We start from the raw sequence: 17,911 nt of genomic DNA, 5'->3' as shown, positions 1-17,911 counted from the left end.
ATCAATCTTTTTTTGTGAGTGTGGAAATGTTATGTATCAAAAGTACTAATGGTATCAACACTTGGTATCGGTATCGGTGAGTACTGAAGATTTGAGATCAGTATCGGTCTAAAAAAAAGTGGTATTGAACATCCCTAATAACGAATATAGATTTTCATCTTAGAAGAAAATAAGAACTTATTTTCCGATGTTTTGTTCTGAACTTTTCAAATCACGAATGAAACAATGTAAGCCTTTAGGGCTTGATGCGTCCTGAAAATATGATCCTTTCCCACGTGATAAGAGCTTTTCTACTGAAATGATGTCATGCTAGTTCTCTCAGCTATAAAATCAACCATTTCATCAGACCAAACTGCCAACAGCAACATCATCCGTTTTTGTCCAACCATCTCCTCCTTACAAGTATATATATATATATATATATATATATATATATATATATATATATATATATATATCATAATTTAAACATAGAAGAAAGAATATGTGTCACTACTCTCTGTGAGTTGTGTATTTTTTTTCTTTTCTTTTTAAAATCCAGCTCATCCTTTTCTCCTTGATTGATGGATTCGGCGCAACATCTGTTTCATGAAACAAACAGCACGGCTGTAAGTCAGTGAAGGAATTCACGGCCTTATCCAGCTCCATTCATCCAGACCAGTGCCCTTTGTGGACACTTTGACTTTTCTCTATTTCAACCCTGTTATTTTGATCTATGTATGCACACTGCTTAATGGATAGATTGCTACACTGAGGAATTTCAAAGCAGGTGAACTCAAGACCTTTCGCGACTACCTTGTCAATACAGGCACATCAGGTAGCGTACCAAAACATCACAAGCCTCTCAATCTTATTCTGCTACTTAAGCATGTGGAATTCTTGTAACTCAGCTCAATGGTTGAATCGAGCCTTATTTGACACACTTTCTCTCACCTTTCCAAACAACTGAAATCAAGTGTTCCAATCACTTGCGTGAAAAAATGGATGTGAGGCCCATATGCGACCCAGCCGACCTGAAAATTACAACTTTTGTCTTCTAGTTTAAGACTAAGTGTTTGCTTTTATGTTGTTAATTTTAGTATAATTAACCCATGGGTGGTATTGGGACTAGGGCTGAGTATCGATTCTAATTTCCCCAATCGATTTGATTTTGATTAACAAGAATTCACTTCAATCCGATATTGATTAATTATAGAATATCAAGTCTTCTTAACTATATCAAGGACATGATAAAAAAAAAATCCACAAATATGAAATTTTGCGGAGGAAGTAACAGGTTAAATGATTTTGTGTTATCAACAAAGATGAGATGAAAATATTTTCATAATTCTAATTCAATAATTGTAAATAAACATTGAAAAGATTCTGAATTAATTCTTAAAGTACAATAAGTCAGGTCTTTAATAAATGTAAGAAAATACTTTTAAATTAATGTGAACAGTAAATCAAGTAAGTCAAGAAAACAGTAAAATACAAAAACCCTCAGTCTTTAAAATTCTATTTTGTTATAAATGTATCGGAAAAAAAATATTAAAATAATTGATTCAAGGTTTTGTGAATCGATAATAGGCTCGAAAAGGAAAATCAATTCGATATTGATTATTCAATTATTATTTTTTAAACCTAGCCCTAATTGGGACTCGTTTTGGGCTTTTTGATGGTTCTGACCTGTAGGCTATTTCAAAATAAAATATGACCTATGGGTTAAAACCTTTTAATATATTAATAATATATTACTTGTCATTTTTCGAAGTCTTCACCTAATGTAACACAATTTTTGACTGTGAGTGTACCAGCAGAGAACACACACAAGCATGCAAATGCAATACAGAAACTCTCCAACTGAGGGAAAAACCAAAGACTGGTGTCCAAACTATGGCCCGGGGGCCATTTTTGGCCTGTCATCTTCTTTTAAGAGACCCACAGCAAATAATAAAAATGACATTTGCTACTGCTGAAATATATTTTTATATACTTTAGAGATTTTCTAAATATCCAAAGATGCAAATTGGCTTTTGATGTGCTGGACCAGGTAAAGTATAATAATTTCAGTGGCCCTTGCATCTTTAGATTTTTCTATATGTGGACCTCAGAGGGAGAAGCTGGGACACCACTGCCTTATACTGTAAGGCGACGTCTTCTGTCAATTGATTCCCTGAATCATTGAAGGGAAAAGGTTAGAATACTGTATATAAATTCCTCAGCATGGTTCACAGCCTGTGAGACAAAAGTGCTGCTCAATTACCAGTCTTAGCTGCGCCTCAACTGGCCAACCTCGGAGGTGACCACAAAAGAACTTGGTAGCATTCAACAGGAAATATCACCACAGCCAATTACCCATGAGCTCATATGTTGCCAAAACAGCCTCTTAATCCGAGAGGTCAGCACACCGAGGGCTGGAGCAGCGTTCAGCATCGACTAAATCAAATGAGTCAGAGGGTGGAAGTGCACAACTTTGACAAACACATAAACTGATCATTTATTTGAAGTGACGCATGAAGCAAGAGATTGTCAATCATTAGAGAAAGGCATGGCATTTGAATTAATTGAATTTTGATTCAGGAAATCTTGTCATTCATATGTCAATGTAGTAGTTGTTGGTTGCGTCGTTTACAATTTCAATGATTCACAGCAACCAACAGGAAGCGCAATTAAATCAGTTCCCCCTAGCTTTCTGTCTAATGACTGATGTTTGAATTGAAACAGAAATTGTGGCTCCATTTTAAACTGAATTTGTTGTAAATATCAGAATACTTTATTGAATGCAAATTAGTGGAACGGGAATGGAGTGCAGCTCCTTCGGCCGGTGAAGTTAGGCATCAGCTACAACCTGAAAGATGGAAGTATCTCCTTTGTCTTTGTTTGCTCGATATCATTAAGTTGTTATCACGGCTATACATTTATTGAAAGTACATTCATTTTTTTGTCCATGTCAATATTAAATAATAATAATAAGCAATTCATATTCAAATTATTGTCAAATTTTCAGATGACTGGTCTGGGAAATATCTTTAAAATCCCACCACTAACCAATTACTTAGGACACTTCCAGAATGTTAAAAGGATAAAGGTATACAACTGAAGTTAAATATCGGAATGATGAAAATATATATATTAACAAAAATGTAATTTACTTTTAATTTTTAAAGTACTTGTTTGCCAAGGCTTTAAATACTAAATGTCCTGTTCTTTTTTGTGTAATTGTTTTTTGTTTTTTCTTTCTTTATTATATTTGGGAGGTAGTACCTTAAGTTTAAAAAAAAGTTGTTTGTAAGAAAGAAGCAAAAAAAAATAAGGGGGGAAAACAAGAACAGAAAAAACTGGCCGGGCGTAAGTAAGCTTTTGCTTCGGCCTACGCCATTTCTTTCAGCACTCAGCGTATGACTGTTGATTGTTATAGTGTGTATATTGTGGAATAAACACAGAATCTCACAATAGTTAGCACACCCCTCATATTTTCACTGATTTGTATTCACTGTTGTTGCCAGGTTTTTAGCGATAAATGGATGTGTTAAACTGTCATCTAAACTGTACAGTGACTACTTTTCAGTGTATCAGAGCATCATTTCTTCAATGTTGACCCATGAAAAGATATAATAAAATTTCTGCTTGAATGTGAGGGACGTACTTTCTTTTGTGAGATACTGTACACTACTTGTATGGTGACTGCACAAAAATTTACTACATATGAAAGCAAAACATCCCTCCATCCAATTACTACCGCTTATCCGTGGTCGGTTGCAGAGGCAGCAGCTTTAGGAGGGAAGCCCAGACTTCCCTGTCCCCAGCCACTTCAACCAGCTCCTCCGGCGGCTTCACAAGGCGTTCCCAGGCCATAGTCTCTCCAGTGTGTCCTGAGTCATCCCCTGGGCCTCCCGCCGGTGGGACATGCCTGGAACACCTCTCCAGGGAGGCATCCAGGGGGCATCCAAACCAGATGCAATAGCCACCTGAACTGGCTCCTCTCCACGTGGAGGGGCAGCGGCTCGACCCTGAGTCCCTCCCGGATGATCGTGCTTCTCACCCTATCTCTAAGTGAGAGCCCGGACACCCTACGGAGGAAACTCATTCCGGCTGCTTGCATCCGGGATCTTGTTCTTCCAGTCACGACCCGCAGCTCGTGACCATAGGTGATGGTAGGAACGTAGATCGACCGGTAAATCGAGAGCTTCGCCTTTTGACTCAGCTCCTTCTTCACCGCCACAGACCAATACAGAGCCCGCATCACTGCAGACGCGGCACCAATCCGCCTGTCGATCTCCCGCTCCATCCTGCCCTCACTCGTGAACAAGACCCCAAGATACTTGAACCCCGCAGGATCTCCTCTCCGACCTGGAGAGAGCATGCTACCCTTTTCTGACTGAGGACCATGTTCTCGGATTTGGAGGTGCTAATCCTTATCCCAACCGCTTCACATTCAGCTGCTCCAGTGATACTTGGAGATCACGGCTTGATGAAGCGAATAGAACCACATCATCTGCAAAAAGCAGAGATGCTATACTGAGGATACCAAACCAGACCCCCTCAAGTCTTCGGCTGCGCCTTGAAATTCTGTCCATAAAAGATATGAACAGAATCGGTGACAAAGGGCAGTCTTGGTGGAGTCCAACCCTCACTGGGAATGAATCCGACTTACTGCCGGCAATGGGGACCAAACTCTGAGATCGGTCGTACAGGGACCGAACAACCCGTATCAGGGGGCTCGGTGCCCCGTACTCCCGAAGCACCTCTCACAGGACTCCCCAAGGGACACGGTGAAACGCCTCTCCAAATCCACAAAACACATGTAGACCGGTTGGGCAAACTTCCATGCACCCTCGAGGACCCTGCCAAGGGTGTAGAGCTGGTCCACTGTTACACGGCCGGGACAAAAACCACACTGCTCCTCCTCAATCCGAGATTCGACATCCCGACGGACCCTTCTCTCCAGCACCCCTGAATAGACCTTACCATGGAGGCGCAGGTGTGTGATTCCTCTATAGTTGGAGCACACCCCCGGTCCCCCTTCTTAAAAAGGGCGGATATCATCCACACCTGGGGTCCTTGCCACCGAGGAGCTTTCCAACCACCTCAGTGACTCCGTTCCCCAGAGATAGGAGAGCCCACCTCTGAGTCCCCAGACTCTGCTTCCTCAAATTAAGACGTGTCGGTGGAATTGAGGAGGTTTTCAAAGTTCGAGGTCAGCAGCACCCCATCTCCACTATACACAATGTTAATGGTGCACTGCTTTCCTCTCCTGAGAGGCCGGATGGTTGACCAGAATTCCTCGAAGCCGTCCGGAAGTCTTTTTCCATGGCCTCACTGAACTCCTCCCATGTCCGAGTTTTGCCTCAGCGACCGCTGAAGCTGCATTCCGCTCGACCAGCCGGTACCTGTCAGCAGCCTCCGGAGTCCAACAGGCCAAAAAGACCTAATAGGACTCCTTCCTTAGCTTGACGGCATCCCGGGTTTGAAGATTGCCGCCACGACAGGCACCAACCACCTTACAGCCACAGCTCCGATCGGCCGCCTCAACAATGGAACATGGCCCTTCTTGACTTAATATCGGGAAAAGAGAGTTCTGCCGGAGTTGGGCGTTGAAACTCTTTCTAATAGGGCGTTCGCAGCAAACCCTCCCAATACGTTTGGGTTTACCAGGTCTGACTGGCATCTTCCCCCGCCATCAGGGCCAACACACCACCAGGGGGTGATTAGTTGACAGCTTTGCTCTCTTCACCCGAGTGTCCAAAACATGCAACCGCAAATCCGATGAGACGACTCCAAAGTCGATCATCGAACTGCAGCCAAGGGTGTCCTGGTGCCAAGTGCACATATGGACACCCTTGTGTTTAAACATGGTGTTTGTTATGGACAATCCGTGACGAGCACAGATGTCCAATATCACCACTCGGGTTCTGAAGCGTTGAAGTCCCCCAGCAGAACGAGGGAGTCCCCACGGGGAGCGCTCTCCAGCACAACCTCCAAGGACTCCAAAAAGTGTGGGTACTCTTAACTGCTGTTTGGGACATATGCACAAACAACACCCAGGACCCGTTCCCCCACCTGAAGGTGAAAGAGAGGGTAGCCTCCCTCCCTCTCACCGGGGTAAACCCCAGAGTAGAAGACCCCTCTTGAAACGATTGGTACCAGAGCCCAGGCCGTGTGCCTCACACACCATTCCAAGTCCCAAGAGCCAGCTTCTGTAGCCGGGTATCGGAAGTGACGCCCTTGGCTGCCGCCCAGCCCACTATGCACCCGACCGCTTTGGCCCCTCCCACCGGCGGTGAGCCCGTGGGTGCAGGCCCGGCCACCAGGCGCTCAACAACGAGCCCCACCTCCGGGTCTGGCTCCAGAGGGGGGCCCCGGTGTCCCGCGTCCGGGCAAGGGAAACGTCTGTCCATATATTGTGTTCACCATAAGGGGTCTTTGAGCCATGCTTTATCTGGCCCCTCACCTAGGACCTGTTTGCCATGCGTTACCCTGCCAGGAGCATAAAGCCCCAGACAACATAGCTCCTAGGATCATTGGAACACACAAACTCCTCCACCACGGTAAGGTGCCGGCTCACGGAGGAGTGACTACTTTTCAGTGTATGAAAGCATCATTTCTTTAATGTTGTCCCATGAAAAGATATAATTAAATATCTGCAGAAATGTGAGGCACGTACTTACTTTTGTGAGATACTGTATATTACTTGTATGGTTACTGCACAAAAATGTACTACATATGAAAGCAAAACATTTAAAATCATATTTTTCGGACGTGAAATTAATAAAACTTCCATTTCCCAGACACACTTTCCAGAAAACTCTTTCCATGGCTTACATCGAACTGATGACATTTCAACCTTATACAAAACAAACGACACGACAGTATGATGTTTTACATGGTTCATTCCTTGCAATCCTAGTAATAGTACGTGCGGTGATGAAGGATGAGCACTTACATGTAAAAATGAATATACACAAATGAAAGCATAGAGAGTCAACAGACTCAAACTGCACTTTGCTGTCTGGCGGGGGGGTAATGGTAAAAACGCCAATTGTGCCACAAATCTCCTTGGAGCCACGTGTGCTGTCATCATGGAGGTCAACTGGCGAACTAGTAGAGCTACATCTGTAACAGCCAGACGTTTCACTGTGAAGTTGCTTTGTGTTAATACTCATTATTATATTGGGATGATTCCTGGAAGCTTGACATCACTACTTCCTCTGATGTACACATATATTTTTTTCTTATATGACAATAAGATAATTAACACATCTGCAACAAATGCTGACTTCATCCAGTGGAAAAGCTCTCTAGCTTTGCATTGCAACATTTCTTTCCTAAGAAAACTCCATGCGTCACTAAAATCAGATTTGACTGTGAAGCAATATCACAATATTTTCATTTTCAAACTGTCACCATCATAAATCTGTATTACACACATGGACAAATTTCTTGGTATGCCTCTACAGAGCTGTGCAATGTGGGCAAATAGGTCCAGCAGAGGATGCACTTCCTGAGGCTGCTGAGGAAGCAAAGCCTGCCACAAGAGCTGTTGAGACAGCTCTATACAGTCGTCATTAAATCAGTCCTGTCTTCCACCTCAAAGAAAGACAAAATCCGACTGCAATGGACAATTAGGACTGCAGATTTTTGTTGTTGTTGGTATCTTCTACCCACTGTAAGAACCAAGACAAGGGCAGGCTAAATTCTCTCGGACCCTCTACATCCTGGTCACCACCTCTTCCAGACCCTTCCTTCATACTAAAACCAGCTGACATTCCAAGAGCTTCTTCCCTCTTGCCATCAATTCCCTGAACAGTTCAATTCAAAACTCTATAATAGCACTTTGCATATATATAAGCATAGAACACACAATAAAATGAATAACAAAAAAATAATTTTTAAAAATTGGGAGAGTGAAATTTGGGCTTCCCTGCTTAGGCTACTGCCAACATGACCCGAGGACAGATAAGCAGAAGAAAATGGATGGTAACTTGGTATGCCTTTTTGTGTTGTTTGATGACGTACTCTTATGTTGCATGTCATTTTCATGTTGGGACTGTTGTAAACTGGGCACCCCATGTAGTGGTTTAATGCCAGACTTTAGCACCAGCCATTGGGCCACCAGAGCAGTGTTAATCCAAACTGAGGCCAGAAAACCTCTTCACATTTCGAAATTACAGTTCCCCTGACACAAAGTGAGTAGCTGTTTAAAGCAGGCCACCATGTCTACAAACAAACGGCACCACAACACTGTTGATATGCCAGACAAGCAGATACATTATTGTTTACTTGGAGCAAGTCATTGGTAGGGAATGCAAGCTGTTTAGGGCGGAATACTGCTAATATTCTGTTTGCGTGTTTGTGTGTGGCCATAAATATGAATGGTATGCGATTGGCTGAATCTGTACATATATACATTGTTACACTGGTCAAACGCTACATCAAACATTTTTAAGCACTTCAAGATACTTGTTTGTAAACCCTGTAAATAGGAATTTGCTGCGTATTATGAACATGCAGTTAGTGCACTAATGGACTGGACACATCTGCACGCTTTATGAGATCATTACATTCTCTAGCACAGGTTGCATCGCGCCACTGAAAATCTAATCAGGCAGGGTAAACAAAGAGTTGCCAATTTAGAAACCAAATGATGAAAGGTCATTAACAGCCCATCTCTGCTTAAAATAATGTCACAGAAAATCTTTGTTTTTTGGTTGAAATTGCATTTCTCTTGTGTGAATTGCTTTGTAATGACAGAAATACTTTTTTTATTTTACTTTTGCATTGTGCCTCATAACTTGAAGCACTATATTTTGACGCTAATGCCAGAAATACACTGTTGTCATTGTGTTTGATTTGTTTAATAAATTTGAAACGCCGTACAAGTTGCTTTTCATAACGTCACAACTTAATATGGGGCGGCATGGCTCAGTGGTAGAGTGTGGACAATATCGAAGTGTCGTTGAACAAAAAACACCGAACCCCGATTTGCTCCCAGTGGACCTTTGCATGGCAGCAGTCGACCATTGGTATGGGTGAATGTGAGGCATTGTAAAACGCTTTTGGCACCTTATGGTGTAGTTAAAGCACTATACAAAAAGCAGTCCAATATCCTTTATCTGAATATGCCATTTGGATTTGACTGTGATTTTACAAACCTGTAACAAATGAGAAAATGTATCATTTTAAGGGGAAAATATGTTGATTGTAAATTTCATGGTGACAACAAATCTAAAAAAAAAGTTGGGACAGGTAGCATTAAGAGGCTTAGTCAATTGCGCTTATAAAAAAAATAGCAATAATGAGGTCCATTGGCAACTTGATTGGAGTATAAAAAGAGGTTCTCGGAGTGGCAGTGTCTCTCAGAAGCGAAGATGGGTAGAAAATCACCAATTCCTCCAATGTTGCGCAGAAAGATAGTGGAGAAATATCAGAAAGGTGTTTAGCAGCGAAACATTTCAAAAAGGTTGAAGTAATCATCATCTACAGTGCATAACATCATCCAATGATTCAGAGAATCTGGAACAATCTCTGTGTGTAAGGGTCAAGGCCGAAAAATCATACTGGATGCCCATGATCTTCGGGCCCTTAAACGGCACTGCACCGCAAACAGGAATGCTTACTGTTAGGGAAATCACAGAAAGGGCTCAGGAATACTTCCAGAAAACATTGTGGGTGAACTCAATCCACCGTGCCAGCCGCCGTTGCCAGATGAAACTCTACAGTACAAAGAAGAAGTCATTTCTAAAGCAGACCAAGAAGCGCAGGCATTTCTCTTTAAACTTTTGACCTGTTCTCTATGTTCTATTCTGAATAAAATATAAAAATTTGGCACTTCCACATAATTGCATTCGGTTTTTATTCACAATTTGTGTAGTGTCCCAACATTTTGGGAATTAGGTTTATATTCATAGTCTTACAAATTAAGGCTATGAAAAAACCCTTCGAATGGTTCAAAATAGGGCTGTGCAATTATTTGAAATCCAATTACAATTTCAATTATTACATTCCACAATTACAAAATTGGCATAATCGTAAACAATCGTAAACAAAAATAAAAGATAATAATACTCATTTTGAGTTGTTTAAATTTATATATTTGCACCTTTGACAAATGACAAATTTAATAAATCTTGTTTGCTCCAAAAATAACTTACATAATTATAGTGTTTCAAATGTTTTTATTTGTCGTAATATTTTTACATGCTTAAACATTTTCTTGTTTTGTATAAAAAAATAATAATCGTTTGAATAATTTTGATTACCAAATTAGTTAGGATTATAATTTTTTCTATAATCGAGCTGCCCTAGTTCAAAATAAAAATGCTACTCACCAGTGCTGTTTATTCAGCTCAGTTTATTTACTTTAAACTTTATTTCCAATTGGCCAAATTTTCTCTGCTTCTTCAAATCCAGCACATGGAAACTTTTTGCTGATATTACTGAAAAGTGTGCTGTCAACAAGCACTCTATAAGGTGGTCACTCTTGTAAAATCTCACCTTCACTTGAGCCACAAGCTTCCTTAATAACGAGACAACTGCAGTGTTTTGCACCCTCCGGTTCTGCTGCACTGCCTCTCTCTTGAGCGATGACGTCATCAACGAATCTACTTCATACATATTGTTGGTTTGCTATTACGTAGTCTTTTTGATCCCGATGAAAAACAATCTAGTTTACTGCTGTATGCTGCCATCCGCTCAAACTGAGCGTGTGTTGATTGGGTCTTGACGTCACATGACATCAGTCCTGTATTTCAATTGGATGATGGGCCCAGTTAATGTGGCTCCATGGCTGTCTATTGAGAGCAGCTTGGGACATGCACACTGGTTTGAGTGGCTCATCCACTTCAACACACGCTCATGGGGCCGGCCCTCTCCTAACAAACATAATAAAAATTTCTTTGAATATTATTATTCTTGATAAAATAAAAAAATCGGAATTATTAGCTATAAAGAAGACAAATTATGAGCCTGCTCAACAGCGCCATCTGGTGGAGCCCGGCACTGAGCATATTGCACAGGTCTAAAGTATTTGGACTAAGAGCAACACTGGCCATTTAGATGAAGGTTGAAAGAATATAAAGCATCTGGACAGGGCTTCCATCTCATGAACTCAATCCCTCTAAGCCTCGTCAAAAACTCACAGAGGTATTTGACAGATTCTGCAGTAAGATTTACGATGATACCCTAAAACCAGTTTGTGCATGAATGTAGAATAAAGTCATGATAGTTTGGAAAGGCATTACCTAACCTGCCAACTATGAATTCAAAATCAACAATCTTAATAGGATATAGACTGTCCATGTGAGGAATAAGCTGAAAAACGCTATGATCCTCACGTTTTTAACCATTAACTCATTTGTTTATGGCTGATGAAACCATGAAACCATAGTCAACTTATATAAAAAATAATGTTATGTGTGAAGTTTTACTTCACGTTACACCACCTGCACCACAACTTAGACCTGGTTTCACCTGGTCTAAAGTCTAGTCTACTTTCTGTCACCAAATATTCAGGTGCGCCGATAGTGTCTCATACAAAACGCCCTTGGTCCACCCAGCCATGCTTGCCTACGAAAATAGGGCCCAAAGTGTCAATCAAGAGGGAGGCCAGGCCGTCATATAGCATGAACATGTATGGCCGCAAAAAAAAAAAGGGCTCACTGGTGTTTAATGATGATGTAACTGCTGACAGAAGTCACAAGGTAAATTGTGATGTGTATAGGGACACTTCTCTCACATTTTGCCAAATGCTACAAAAGTGATAGGACGGATGACAGATAATGACCCAAACGCATGTGAAAGTTACTTTTTAACAATGCTAATAAATGTTATAATTAATCCTTTACTCATCATTCACTTGAAGACTCACAATCAAACATAAACTAAGGGTTGAGGAGAAATGTAGGAAATGTAGATGTATGAGTGTTATAAAACAAGAAAAAAAAGAGTACCAAACCAGATGTTTTCCATCTGGCAGGATTTCTTCACAACAGAAACACATAAGTTATTATTACAATTACTCATGTCTTACCATGTAATTAGACATCACAGGAAAACCAGTCTGCTGCATTTCAGCATCACGAATAATTTAGAATTTGTTTGCCAGTACAGTTAACTTGGACTCTAATTGGACACATGTGGCGGGATGTGTTCAAGTAATAATTCATCAGCTGACGATGAATGCACATTGAACGGTAAACTGGGAACATATGTGCTACAGTATTATGTTGCTTGAACAGTCATGTATTAAAGCCGGTTTCCACCGAAATTCAGCTCAACCAGGTTCTTTGGACAAAACGTATAAGATTCATCACGAACATAACACAGAACACAACAACAACAACATGTAAAGTTAAATGCACTTAATTTACATTGGTATTTGAGCAAATATTTTGTTATTGGCCTATTTCTGAAAATGTGTCTATGAGCTGCATTTCTCTTCTACATAACAGTGAAGAGAAATACCTAAAAACAGCCCCAACACAGAGTCTCTCTGGCCACGACTTGCCAGCGGTTCTGGGAAAAAAAATCTTTCAAGTCATGAACTGACTGCACTGTCTTAAACATACACCAAAGCTCAAAAGTAAGCAAAGCTGCATTGGATTTTGTTATATAAACTTGTACCTCCGATCCCATGTCGTTATATTATAATTATTCATTATTAATTATACGATGAGACTCGGCCTGACGAGTGAGTAACCAATAACAACATCCATTTTTACCACATGAATGATATGCACAGTATTTATTATTATATATGTATTTAGTAAATCATGAAAATTGAAAAAAATATTTTAATGTAATTCCTGGCTAGAAGCAGAGGTGGGCAGCAACACCGTGTCATTACTAGAGATGTAACGATATCAAAACATCACAATATAATATTATCATGCTCACGATACGATAATTATCACAAAATTGTGGGGAGGTTGACGATATAAAAAAAAAAAAAGGTCACAATATTGTAAAAAAAAATTAGCTCATACTAAAAAAAACACAATATTGTACTTTGTATATAACAGCAATGCATATAAACAACCTACAATGTCTAATAACAACTAATATTGAGGCACTTACTTGCTAATGCACGCACACATTGAGTTCCTCTACACATTGACTCACAAGCATATTACGTTCCCCTTCATCTGACCATTAGCATGGATTTTATACATAGGAGAGCTAAAACATGCCTTGTGAAAACTAAACTGCACTAAAAAACGAGCCACCAGAGGGTGCGAGAACAGCACAATTGGAAATCAACCTGACTTTTTTTTAACAAATGTGCTGCATTTAATATTGTGACATGACGACGGCGATATTCTGGCAGTTTTAATATCGCTATATAACGATATTGCCTTTATTGTTACATCCCTAGTCATTACTAGTCCGTCAGCAACAAGGTTGTTCCCTACCATCTTTAATCTTTATGTTTCTAATAACATCCTATTCTCAGCTACCCAGTCTCATAAACTCTTTTTAGTAAGGCGCAATTAAAAGATTTGACCAGTACGTTCCAATTGATACGCAATATGAGTTGCAATTAATTAAACTGTTCATACAGTAATTATAGTATCAAGGGGAAAATTGTCTTTCAGTTAGTGTAGCCATGTTATAAATGTATGTGGAGAAAAATATACTTTTGACAAATTTTTCTTTAATCAATGTTCATGGAATGTCACATTTTCAATAATTCTCAATTGTTCTTGATCTTGTGTTTGATATGGGTTGCCGTCTTTCAATCCCAAGTGTTAAAGAAAGGTTTAAAGTTAACATTTTATGGAATCAAAGTAAAGTAGTATGACGTTTAAGTGTGTAATCTTTCTGAATATCAATGTATGCATGAACTTCTCATTGCCATTAGAGATGTGTAAATCCAGAAAATGTATGGCCAGTAACGCATACTCCAGATTAGATTTAAACTTTTCATTCAAACTGTTAACATGACCGTGGAAATCTATGAGCTCTTTTTCTGAGCCAGAGAAGAACAAAATAACATCATCAATAATACCGCGCTACAAAATTTTTCTTTAAAAGGGATATCTTGCTCTCAGATGCAATAGTTGAGGGATTTGCTGGTATCTTAGCTAGAAATGATATGTGCGCAGAAATGCCAGAGATCTCCTTAGTTAACTCCATCTCTACAAAAAACGCAAGTGAGAGATCTTAGTGGGACACCTGCCAGTTGTTTGTTAGGCTAGCTTTCAAAAAATAGTACTGTAGTCACCTTAAATCCACTGTCAATGAGGGTCTCACAGCCCTCATCATTGACTGTGAATAAATGAGGGACCTACAAGTCAATGTTGTTCTCTGAAGCTTTCATTTTGTTGGCTAGCATCACACTGCTCTTCTGTTGTGGGTTTTGTGTTCTCCTGCTTAGGATTGGGCACTCCTGGCAGCAGATACACTGTATAAATTGTATTTCGACTTCAAGCATTTCCTCTGCAATTATCGTTAAAAACCATTAACATGGTCAGTGTCTTCACATCAGCATGGAGTAGTTTGTGGGTTAGTTAATTTTTTTTGTCCAATCAGATATCAGGTTTTGTGTGTTGCTATGTAAATATAAATTGCCCAGGCGTAATGAATTTGCGTTCAGTAGTTTTTGTAACAAAATACGGAAAATCTGTAACAGTTGGCAGCTCTGTAACATTATGCACGGTTTGATAATTATTACCACTGGCTACTCGGGCTTCGAACGAGCACAGCATGGGAATTAAGTGCTTTAACCACTGAACTAAAACCCTTAATGTCCAGTAGCCTATTTGTAAGCTCCGAGGAGTGACGTTGCCATACACAGCGCAAAAGGACATAAGGAGGAGCACAATGATCACGTCTCATCCTCACGCTGTTTTCCTGCTTAAATCACTCTTGGTACCCACGCTTTTCTTCACAGACTTGAGCCATGATAATAGTTTGGTTGAACTTTTTCATTGTTTTGTTTAGTCACCTCCACCTCTTTATGTCACAACTTGCTACAAGCGAGAACACTTGCAAACTTAAGGCAATCAGTCTTAACTTGATTTTTAGCTCCCTTCTGAGTTTTTTTTTTGCCATTGGTCAGATATACTTATTCATTCTAATTGCTTTAAATATATATGTTTTCATCTTCTGAATATATTGTATTTTGTTTACATAATTTTCAAAAATGTAGTAGTTCCGTTGCATACCACTAAAAATCACAAAAATGGGTGGGCACGAACATCTTTACCAGCTAAAAATGCACGAAGCCACTGTTATGGTTGTTTGTCTGTGCGTATTGGTTTTGTCCCGCCTGATTGGTCCGACCTAAAAAAGGTCGGCTGCAAACGTATTGTAACGAGCGGTACAAGATGTATTCTCTGGAGTTTGTGAACTCACAAATACTGCGAGAATTCAGCTTGCTGGCAAGGTTAGTTAGTACTAGTAGTATACTTTGCCTCAATCTGAAAATGTTCTTCGAGTCTCTACACAATTAATGGCATGACAGAAGCGCTGTTTTTTGTTGTTGTTGACTTTTATCAAACATTGGAACTGGTCTTAATGTATACGTACGTGACTTGATATGACAAATCAATAGTGCTGCGTTTCGTGATTGACCAATAGGCCTAATCCAAACAATGACTTAATAACTGGCCGATCACAATGTAACGCAGGGTGCAGGAAAGTAAGACAAAGTTGTTGTCCAAATCCATCATCGGGCGGAGGGACAAACTTCTCAAAAAGACTCAACGTTTGCATCATGGTGCAATAGGATAGTATACTCTACTGTTTATCTGTTTAGCAGCACACAGTGCTGTCTGCTGTAGCATTCGGTTTCCTCAGTTTTTACTTATCAGCTACACAAAACCTTTGTGCCGTTTCCCCTTCCTTGTGTGACAGCACGGTCCTGAAGCTCTCGTTGCGAGTCACAGCGTCATATCTGCCTTTTAAGTGGGGATACGGTCAGCTGTAGAGCCAAACACTTCCTCTGTAAGATCTTTTAAAACACTTCAACATAAACGGTGTCATTACTTGAAATGGAGTTTTGCCTCATGCCCGTAATAGTGAGTAAACAATTTCCAAATCTATGAAAATATATGAAAGGGGCTGCAGCTTTAGCTCATGCTGCCATGCCACAATCATGTTATTAATGGAAGAAACCAGATTGTTTGGATATCATATCCCCATGATAATTAAATCCAAATGTTTTGAAATGAAAGCTTATCCAGAACATGACTGCTGGCTGCATTACAGATGAATTGATTCAGTGCATGTAAATAAATACACGGATAAGAGGGTTTGTACATGACTGAAAGCAAATACTAACCTTATTTTTCAGTAAACCCATGGAGGCTAGTTATCTTGTTGTTATGAGAGCAGCCTTGTAGCATCAACCAAGACAGAAACACGGGTTGCGTGCTCAGCTCCTCCAGATGGATGATGTTGCCACCAAGCACAACAAATGGCATCAGATGCTTGAAAGTGTCTGGCTTTGCCAGTGTGTAAAAATGGAAGACGTTTTGTTACAGACAAACACAGCACTCAGCAACCATCTCATATTTCCACTTACCAACATGTGCTTCTTGGCCAGCTGCTTTCCATAAACAACAATTGGATTGATTTATTTGAATTTGCCACACTACTGTAGTCTCCATCAAAACTCCACTCACAGATGTTGAGTTTTATGTCCACTTTCCAGCAGAGTAATTATCCAGAGAAGACAAGTGAGCTCTGCTGCAACCTCCTCCGACCTTGCACTGGAGAGAATCCTACCTCAATGCATTTGCATTATGCAGATCTCACAGGGACTTCCTTCTTTTTGAGCCTTCGTCGTCTGCGGAAATAGAGAGTGTCTGTTGGACAACATGGAAATGGCACACTCAGGACATCTATGGATCCTTTCACTTTGAATGTCCCTGTAATTGTAAAACTTGATCATTAATGTGACAGTATAGCTAATTAGCATTAGCATCTGGCTTCCACTCAGCACAGGATCAGCGCTTCAATCGCCGCAAATAGTTTTATATTGGGATCCGTGTGGTAATTCTCAACAACCAGTTTTGTATAATATTTTTATTCACGTTTTCCAACCTCTCATTTCTAGCTGAGCAGTAGAGCATTTTGAAATGACGTTAGGTTAGTTCTTCACGTTCGCCAGCCAGTGATCAGACAGAGATGCCACATTTTAATTAAATATTAGTGGGGTTTCCATCCACCCATTTTTATTAGAATTTTCAAAAAATACTCAAATAAAATCTTATGGGAACGCTAGAAGTTTGAAAAAGGGCCCAAGATTTGCAAAAAGTTTTTATGCTTAGAGGGGGTGGATTTTCAAGCACATCAAAAAAAGGAAAATTCTAATTTAGGCTATGGAAACAGGTTTTGTGAATAAACGCTGACAAGACCGGATATTACGTCACACATACGTTTGTAGTCACAAAGCGATGACGAAACAGAAATCTTTTGGGAATTAATTAAAGAAGCTAATATTAATGCAATTTTAGATGGAAAACAGCAAATAATCGATGAGGTTTATCATAGAATTACAAAAGCAAACCTATACGACGTCATCGCACGGCGCAGTCGCTTCCTGTTTTTCTTCTTCTTCTTCTTTAAAATTGTTGGTGCATCCCATCTCTATGGTGTATACTGCCACCTACAGCAGGGGAGTCCCCTCTCAATATTCGCAAAAGAAGAACATATGGAGACAGGCATAAGTCGATGGGAAGTCACGAAGTACAAATACTTTGTTACTGTACTTGAGTAGTTTTTGTCAGTACTTTGTATTTCCTAAGTATTTTTTTAGACTACTTTTTACTTTTATCCCTTACATTTTAACGTGATTATCCATATTTCCTATTTGGTACATATTTAAAACAAGTTTGTTACTTTTGTTTTTAAATGCATGAAAACGATTAAAATACTTGTCCAGGAAGAAAAAGCAGCCATCATTGCCACCTGGCTCCGCTAATCA

At 40.0% G+C, this 17,911-nt stretch overlaps 1 long non-coding RNA gene across 1 annotated transcript; it reads right to left on the bottom strand.

The window, feature by feature from the left end:
- Nucleotides 1–9,514: 9,514 nt before the first annotated feature.
- Nucleotides 9,515–16,779, bottom strand: LOC144038731 (uncharacterized). Its single transcript, XR_013289274.1, has 3 exons — nt 16,508–16,779; nt 16,265–16,423; nt 9,515–9,695 (listed from the first exon to the last, which is right to left on the bottom strand). It is a non-coding gene; the product is annotated as an uncharacterized LOC144038731 (long non-coding RNA).
- Nucleotides 16,780–17,911: the final 1,132 nt, after the last annotated feature.

This window comes from Vanacampus margaritifer, chromosome 18 (assembly GCF_051991255.1).
Source record: "Vanacampus margaritifer isolate UIUO_Vmar chromosome 18, RoL_Vmar_1.0, whole genome shotgun sequence".
Taxonomy (NCBI): domain Eukaryota; kingdom Metazoa; phylum Chordata; class Actinopteri; order Syngnathiformes; family Syngnathidae; genus Vanacampus; species Vanacampus margaritifer.
The sequence above is the reverse complement of the archived record's forward strand: the minus strand, read 5'-3'. Positions and strand labels throughout refer to the sequence as shown.